Raw genomic sequence first — 9,296 nt, forward strand, 5'->3', positions numbered from 1 at the left:
TGAGTTTCAAATGGATAAATTAACACTGAGGATTTTATTGTGTGGTCTTGAAACTAGCTGCATGCCAATTCTATTTGAAGGGCCTGCTCTGTTGTTTTCTTCAGATGTTGGAAGCCACTGTGTCTCACAGACAGAATAGTTTTAGTTTTCAACCATGTTGTTAGCAAGTAATCTGTTGCTGCTTTTAGACCTCATACCTTTCGGCCAAAGTTGGATAATACCACCACGGCGCCCGCCGCGCCAGTTCATGCCACTGGTTTCAGTGAAATTCGCTCTGATAATGTGCGTTCCATTCAAAGAAAGAAAATTGGTGACAAATTGGTGACATTGAATCAATCAAGAACATGTGTTTAGATAGTTATGTACAGTCCGTTCAAACTTGAAAAGGCGATCCAGATAAGTGTGGTAAAATCATTTTGATGTATAAGATAGTCAGAAACCGACCAAAGGAATAGGATTTCATGGGTATAGTTTCTTCAATCTCCAAGGCTCTGGATCAGGGCTGGGCAACTTTGACGATGAAGAGAGCCACTATATTTCCACACTCACTCCCTAGGGCCATATATTACTGTCGTATATTTGCTATGTTTGAATTGGAATCCTGAAAATTAACCTTTTTATGTAATTTCTCAAATGCCTTTAATTATATTGAGCAATGAGCTACTAATTTAGACTGAAGTAATTACAGCAGGTCATGTTTGCATGCTGTGGAATTGTAACAGCTGAAACCAATATTATATCAGTATTTTGACATCAACCTGAGGGCCACATTAAGTGAAGGTGGGGGCCACATGTGGCCCCCGGGCCGCCAGTTGCCCACCCCTGCTCTGGATCAAACAGGAACATGTAGGATCTTTAACCACCCTTAAATAGAATGCCCTAGTCATTTTCCTAATTTGTGATAAACATGTTGGGTTGTATTAGTGTTAAATTATAACCAGAGATTCTGCTCCTATGTTATTCAATATACAGTATATAACTTGAGTGTAACAGAAGCATCCCTTCTTGTCCCACGGGTGATATTTGTTTTGATTTTGATTGGTGAATGAATTCCAACATCATCATTGATGGTTTGGTCCAGGATGTCTGTCCTAGTAAAGTTTGGTTGTGTCAATTTAAACCCAGGATAGTTAGTCCCTGGATAACCCAGTATGGTTTAACCTGGGCCTGTTGTCCAACAACCCTTTCCCCATACCTGGTATATCACTCCTTTATTTAAAAACATTTTTATATGATAAAATAAACGTATTTCTGTTTGTATGATTGTTCTCATTAAAGCCGTTATGTTTGATTAAAGAATTCCTCTCATTGCCGTTACTTATAGCAGATGAGTGATCAGTGATAGATAAAATCAACAATTAGCTGCGTGATTACTCTGCCAATATTAAATTAATAAATTACTTATTTTCATTTACGTAAACCACCAATATTTACACTGGGTTTTATGGTAAAACAAGCCCAATGTAGCTTATACTAAGCAGGCAGAATCAGAATCAACAACATAAAAAAGTGGGTGAAATGTGTTTTGTGCATATAGTTCCCATTGTATAATTTTCTTTCCAAGAAATAGGCTACTGACATGGCAACACCGGACTGTGACACTTGAATCTCTGCATGGGGATTAAATGGTAATTGACTGGGTTTCCCGAACGCATTTAGTATGAGACTTGTAGTGCCGCTCATGCTCAGATGTCCTCTAGGGCTAGGCCGCACATAGGCATTCCGTGCATAGATGTGCCGCGCAATGGTAGGTCTCAGGCCTGGTATGGCATTCTGAAATAGATTTTTTATAATATTTGGACTGTTGGACAGCTGACAGTAGGCTCTCTTTACTCTTAAAAGAGAGCCTGTCAGCTGTCCAAATATTATATAATTAAATTTCAGAATGGTAGACCTGAGGCCTACCATACCAGGCCTGAGGCCTACCATTGCGTGGCACATCTATGCACGGAATGTCTATGTTCAGAGGCTTCCATGTGCGGCCTAGAGGGCATCCGAGCATGTACCAGACTTACACTAAATGTGTTCGGGAAACCCAGCCATTGTTATTAAGTTATTTGAATCTGCTTTTTTGGTTTCTGTCAGGTTGTGTTCCCACATTATTGTTGACTGATTTGATTCCTCAAATGAAGTGAACGACTAATATTGGGAGAACTTACTAAAATAAAATAAAATATATATGGTGGCGGTCTGGGACTATCGGTGCCCCCTGGTGGCCAATAATGAGTTAAACAAAGTGTGTTACTCGACTGAGAGTGCAGATTTTATTAATTTTCTATAGGGTTTCAAGTGGTTAATGAATATAATAGCAAATATGCCTTTTCAAATCATGAACTCTGGACAGATACTCATATTGGTGTAGGCCTACTAGTGTTTTATTAGTGTCGGGTAATTATGACATAGGAAAAACAATATGAAAAAGCAACAAAATAATTTCATAATACATCATGGTGAATTCGAATCTACTGAATAACACAAATTAAATACAGAAAATGAGAATCAACACAGAAAACAGGTCATGTTGGGATTCTGTGCAGCTCAGATAGCTTGGTTATAGTGCATCAAAATGTACAAGCAAACATTTGCTTGTGTCTGTTCAGATGTTGGGTTTGATTCAATCTTTGCTACAAACAAGCTTTTCCTCCTGAATGAGTTCTCATATGACTTTTGAGACCTCTGCTTTTAGTGTAGCTTTTGCTACAAACTGTACAACTAAAGGGCTTTTCCCTTGTGTGTAAACTCATGTGTTTTTTCAGATCACTCAAGCGACTACAACCTTTGCTACAAATTGTGCAACTAAAGGGTTTTTCACCTGTATGAGTAATCATGTGTGATTTCACATGGTCAGCACGAGCAAAGCTTTTGCCACAAACTGTGCAACTAAACGTTTTTTCACCTGTATGACTTTCACCTGTATGACTAAACATGTGTGATTTCACATGGTCAGCACGTGCAAAGCTTTTGCTACAGACTGTACAATAAAAGGGCCTTTCCCCTGTATGAATCCTCATGTGAGTTTTCAGAAGATACATTTTACCAAAGCCTTTGCCACATTCTGCACAACAAAAGGGATTTTCCCCTGTATGAGTCCGCAAGTGTTGTTTCAGACTTCCACTAATAGTAAAGCATTTGTAACAAAATGTACAACTAAAGGGCTTTTCCCCTGTATGAATCCTCATATGTTGTTTTAGAGTAGCTGCCTGAGCAAAGCCTCTGCCACACTCTGAACAACTATAGGGCTTTTCCCCAGTGTGAATCCTCATATGTTGTTTTAGAGAAGCTGGCTGAATAAATGATCTCCCACACTCAGCACAACTAAAGGACTTTTGATTCAGCATTTCCCCTGTATGATTTAGCATGTGTGTTTTCAGATGCTGCTGATGACGAAATCTTTTGCTACAAACTGAACAACTAAAGGGCTTCTCCCCTGTATGAATCATTATACGACTTTTAAGACTTGCGTGAGAAGAAAAGTTTTTGGTACAAAATGTACAACTAAAAGGCTTTTCCCCTGTATGAATCATCATGTGCCGTACCAAATGGCCCATTTGAGCAAAGCCTTTGCCACACTCTGTACAACTAAAGGGCCTTTCCCCTGTATGAATCCTCATGTGCATTTTCAAATTACCGATTTGAACAAAGCCTTTGCCACACTCTGTACAACTAAAGTCTTTGGTCTCTGACTCTGTACAACTAAAATCGTTGGTCCCTGTGTGATTCCCTGTGATTGCTGTGATTCCCTGTGTTTGTTTCGATGATGTCAGGTCCTGGGACAGGTTATTGCTCAAAGACAACCTTTGTCCTTCTACATATGTTGTATTATGTGATTTCAGTGTGTTTACATCTGACTGCCCTTCCCTGGTCTCCCACTCATCACTGTCTGCAGTGATGTCAGATTCAGAACAGTGTGAAGAGAGGAGCTGGTCATCACTAGCTGGTTGTGATGTTCCACAGTCCTGTATGTCAGCTTGTGATGTCAGGTGTTCAGATGAGGTACTGGCTAGAGGCTCTATCTCTTCGTTTCCATCATCATCTTCACTTTTCATTGCTAATAATGTAAATGTTGACACAACCTCATTTGGTCTTTGAACTAGGTCCTCCTGTTCATCTTTTATCTCTGGAGGCTCTGGTTGCTCCTCTTTACACACAGTGAACTGCAGGGAGTCTAGAAGGGGAAAGTAACATGACAGAAAGTTATCAGGCGAAAATAATTGTGAAACATATTTGAAATGGTATATGGTACATACGACAAACTTATTATTATTATTATTATTATGCCACCTACTTGACAACAAGGATAGGGGTGATTAAAAAAGGTTATGCCAAGTCCTGTTCTGACATCTGAGCCAGTGTACTGTCGTTACATTGTCATCCTTTCAAGTTTGTTGTAGTTTGAATAGATCAGGGTGTGGGGGGATTGTATGCTAGCAACTCTGAAAGCAAAAACTCTCATTGGTCATGTCATGAGTAAATGAGCCAATGAGTTGCTGACAGGCAGTAACACAGCAATGAGAAGTGAGCAGATTGGTCAGTGCGAGGATAGCAGAATTTGTCAAATAAATCGCCCTGTCATTCATATTTATTCCCTGACCGTGCAGCGACGTCGTCCACCCCTCCTACTTTCGCTCGCAGAGTCCATTTGAGCAAGGTTTCACCGCCCCAAACACTTTTATTGGTTGAGATCTACATGCTTCAGGCTACGTTTGTGCCATATCGCCGCCGGAATACCTGCTCCTTGCCTGTGCAGATGAAGCGTAAGTAAGACACCGTGGCTTTGCGTGCGGTTAATGTTAAGGACAGGGTTAGTGATGAGGTGAGTCGGACCAAGGCAACGTCGGGATAATGACGCTGAGCCTTCAGTCCCCATCGGGGACTAAAGGCTCATTCATAGTCTGGATTTTCGGTGGTGAGATGACCACCGAACTACAACATGACGTCACTGAGCCGTGGTGAAGTGCAAACCACCGCCCCAGCTCTTCTCTCTGTTTTTACTCACCACCGCTCAACGTTATTTCAGCTCCGGTGGTCACCTCACCACTAAAAATCCAGACTATGAATAGCGCTTTAGCCTTCTTATCATAAAGTGGAGCCCATAAGAATATCGCCATAAGGTCTTAGTCTTACGCTATTTCAGTGAAAATAGTACTGAAATGTTAATGAAATCATAGCTCAGCGCAGGTTAAACGAAAGAAAACGAGCATGAAACTTACTGAACTCCAGGTGGTTTTCAGGTTCCTGTGTAATAGAAACAGTCCTGGTTGGTGCTGGAGAACTCATGTGCAGCTGCAGGCTGGATTCCACAGACTGGTCTGGAATGAAGGAATTATTAAAATTAAAAAAAAATCAAATCAAACCGATTGTCAATTCGATTCAGATTTTTGGGGTCATGAATCATTTAAAAGGAAAGGAGAAGGACTCTAAATAAGCATAGACCAGTGTTTCCCAAACTTTTCATAGCCAAAGAATCCCAGGGCACACCTAGATATACTGGGGGGGGGGGGGGGTGTATATATATATATATATATGGATATATACATACATATATACATACAATACATACATAGACACTTTGAGTACACATGCAGTGCAAATTGTGTGCCTGTGTCAGTCGCAAACTGGACACGCTGAATCACACATAAAGTTCCCATAAAGTTCACTTGAACGCTTGAGAAACGTATAATTATACATTTACGGTATGACAACAGCGAACGTTATTATGAAACATGAAGGACCTGGCACCTGGCTACTCTGCTTCTCTCGTGTCGTCTCACTGCCGCTACTTCTCGACATGCAGTGGACATTAGCAGTGGACATTAGCATTTCTATGGCCGAGGGTCGTTAGACTGGTGGGGATGGGCAACAACAACCGCAGGCAGCCCAGTATATATTGCTATCGGGGGAGGGTAGGACGTCTGGGGTTACTTTTCTTCCTGAAATAAAAAATTTCAATGAGGCATTGAGGATTTGAGGGCTTAGGGCCAATTCATACTCCTATTTTAGAGCCGAATAAAAGTCGGTTCGGCTCTGTAGAGCCTACAATGTGACGTCATTTGAGGTTCGGGGGGGTGCTACTGAAAATTTCGGACGAGCCGAAATCATTTCGGCACTACAGCGCCGAAACAGCGGTAAAATAGGAGTATGAATCGGCCCTTAGGGTGGACATTCTATTCTAAAACGGTTAGTCCCAATACTTGATTCTGATTGGCTGGTTACCGTCACGTGACCGTTTCACAGATAACCCACACCTTCAATCACTTTATATAATTCCCAGCTGATTCCGCATCTCTGTAGCTGTAGCCTATTGGGGAAGGGGAGCGCTTGATTGCCTTACAAACCCATTCCGTGCGGGCGTCTAACCACCGCCCGGCTCATATGACTGTGAATGTGTGGCTCCAGGCAGCCAAAACAAGGAAGTGATGTGGCTCGCTCTGGTGGTGTAAAGCGTAGCTACTTTTGTGAATTTAATAGTTTTATTAGGTTAATATTGCTATATGTTTGTAACCGTTTTAGAAAAGCAATAAGCCACTCGAGGCCCCAGCTTACCGGGTATTTTACAATGGCTGGGAGGGTAGAAGACCCTCCGCTCCGCGTAGCGTCTGCCTACGCCCCACAGCCATTGTAAAATATCCGGTAATTCTGAGACCTCTTGTGGCTTATTGCTAAAATTCTAATCTAATCAGGGCACACCTTGAAATGCTTTCAGTAGACTTGATACATTGAACACATCTCCAACCTTATTATAACGACATACGCATACACATTTACATTTAAGTAGGCCTACTGATTCAAACGATTGATGTGTTGTAGCCTAGGGTAAATTAGCTAAATGTGTTGTTGCCGCTGTATCTTGGCTATCTTGTGTGTGTGTGTGTGTTTTAATATAGGTAAGGCCTAAAGGACATACCACCACTGTTATGTTGTATAATACAATGCCATGCCAGAATCAAATAATTAGTATAGTACTAGCCTACTGCAGTAGTAGTAGGCTACTATAGTCATAAACACAAGGAAAACAAATATATAACATACCTATCCTCCTGCATAACTTTACTACAGGTTTCATCGAGTCATCAGGCAGTCCACATTCCCGGTCCATCTCTCGCTGTTCCTCTGACGATGTTGGGTACCTTTTGGAAGCCATCTCTCGTGAAAAGTAGACCTCTCTGTGGTGGTCTGGGCAAATCACCAGCAGAACAAACTTTAAGTTACCATTCAGCAACCTAACCTTACATACAACAGTTCAAATTATTATGCTAAATAGGTTAAAAATAGACCCTCCAGACAGGGTGGTCAGCTGTTATCACAGTTGGGGCGGACACACACACACACACACACACACACACACACACACACACACACACACACACACACACACACACACACACACACTTTACCTTGTGTGGGGGTTGTACAGCAGCGGCGTCGTCTCAGCTGCTACTTAATTTCTTGGTGAACAATCAGTTAGTTAGTTAGTTAACCAGTTAGTCTTAATTGTTAGCCTGGGTATCGAGGCTAGTTGTTTCCTCGAGCGGCTAGGCCTAGGAATGCTTTACGCCAATAGGCCTACATACCTTTGTCGAACCAAAGTTAGGGACCAGTCGAAATTTAGGAAAAGGGGGGCCTGGAGGAAAATAGGGGAGCCTGATGCCTTTCTTATTTTAGTCAGAAGGAGGGTGAGCTATTTGCATTTCAAGTCCAAGGGAGGATAATAAAATAGTCTGTATTTTTATATAGCCCTACATGTTTTACTACAGCTTTTTTCATTTTTTTTCCCAGTCGAACTTTGTCTAATGATACCCCTCCGTTGCTTGCACTTGGTACTTCCCAACACTGGAGGGCTGACCATGCGAGGCAACAGTTTCTCATTGTTCCTCCTATGTGTCAATCATTGTGATTGGCCTATCCACACACTGAGCGTGTGCAGCGCGAGCACGCGCACGAACACACTCCCACACACGCGCACACACACACACACACACACACACACACACACACACACACACACGTATACACACACACACACACACACACACGCGCGCACACACACACACACACACACACACACACACACACACACACACACACACACACACACACACACAGTCCGTTAGTTTTTCTCTCTCTCTACTCTGCCGATGCGAACGAAAATAAAAGCCTGGGTAGGCTACTGAAGGCACTCCTTTGGCAAGACAGTTCAGAAAACATATTGAGTTTCATTTTGGAAATATTAACAATAATATAGGCTATTATAACACATTTTTTCCTTTCTTTCTTTTTCATTAGAATTTCAGCTATAGGTTATTTCCTCTTGTCTCAGTTCAATCCACTGCCACTGACCGGTGACAGTTGGTTTTCGTTGAACTGTGGCCCACATATTGCTCTCAAAAACCATTTGAGCTATAGAAATAGGCTAGCAGTACCCGAAGATGGACTCTATTTGATCAACTCACTTCCTTGTTTTCCAACAGTGCTCCAATCCAGCAGCCGGGCAGACGCAGCCACCGCAAATACTTTTTTGTTGTGTTTTGGATACATTTATTAATTCATGTTAGGTATAGCCATGTAATAAGCGGGAAAACTCCCTGTCGGTGAATTATCTCCCGACAATGACCAGCTAGCCAGATATTATCCCTTACACATACTTGAAAATGGAGGACCGTGATGTAAACAAGTCTTAGTGCTTTTTCTGGCTTTATCCTCGTATCAGCTTTCGTATTGAATTTCGTTGAACTGTACCCATTCCACAAACTGTTAATACAATGTCCAATCAATCACTTTGACAGCCCAAACAAAACATGTCTACATACAGTGAATAGTTACAAACATGTAGCAGCTTGTCTGCACTTATATTAACCAAATGAACCCTAGCGACTAGAAAAGAACAAGCCCAATGTTGCTTATAATAAGCAGGCATGGCAACAGTGACTGTGACACCTGAATTTCTGCATGGAGATTAAATAGTGCTTGTTAAGTGATTTCTATCGTGTGGAGGGAGATGTTGTAGTGTAAGCTCAGGTTCTGTTCCCACATTATTGTTGACTGATTTGATCCCTCAAATGACTGACAACAGGAATTATGCCCATAATTGACCCACCCCCTTTCTCCCAGGAAGCTGCTTGGTAAACTTGTAGATAGGGTTTCAAGTGGTTAATGAATACAATAGCAAATATGCCTTTTCAAATCCCAAACTCTGGAGAGACACGAATACAGTTGTACTAGTAATTTATTAGTGTCAGATAATTATGACGTAGAAAAAAAAAATATATAAAAATCAATACAAGCATTTCATAGTCCAT

The sequence above is a fragment of the Protomyctophum bolini genome (assembly GCF_963924005.1).
Source record: "Protomyctophum bolini genome assembly, chromosome: 21".
Classification (NCBI taxonomy): Eukaryota; Metazoa; Chordata; class Actinopteri; order Myctophiformes; family Myctophidae; genus Protomyctophum; species Protomyctophum bolini.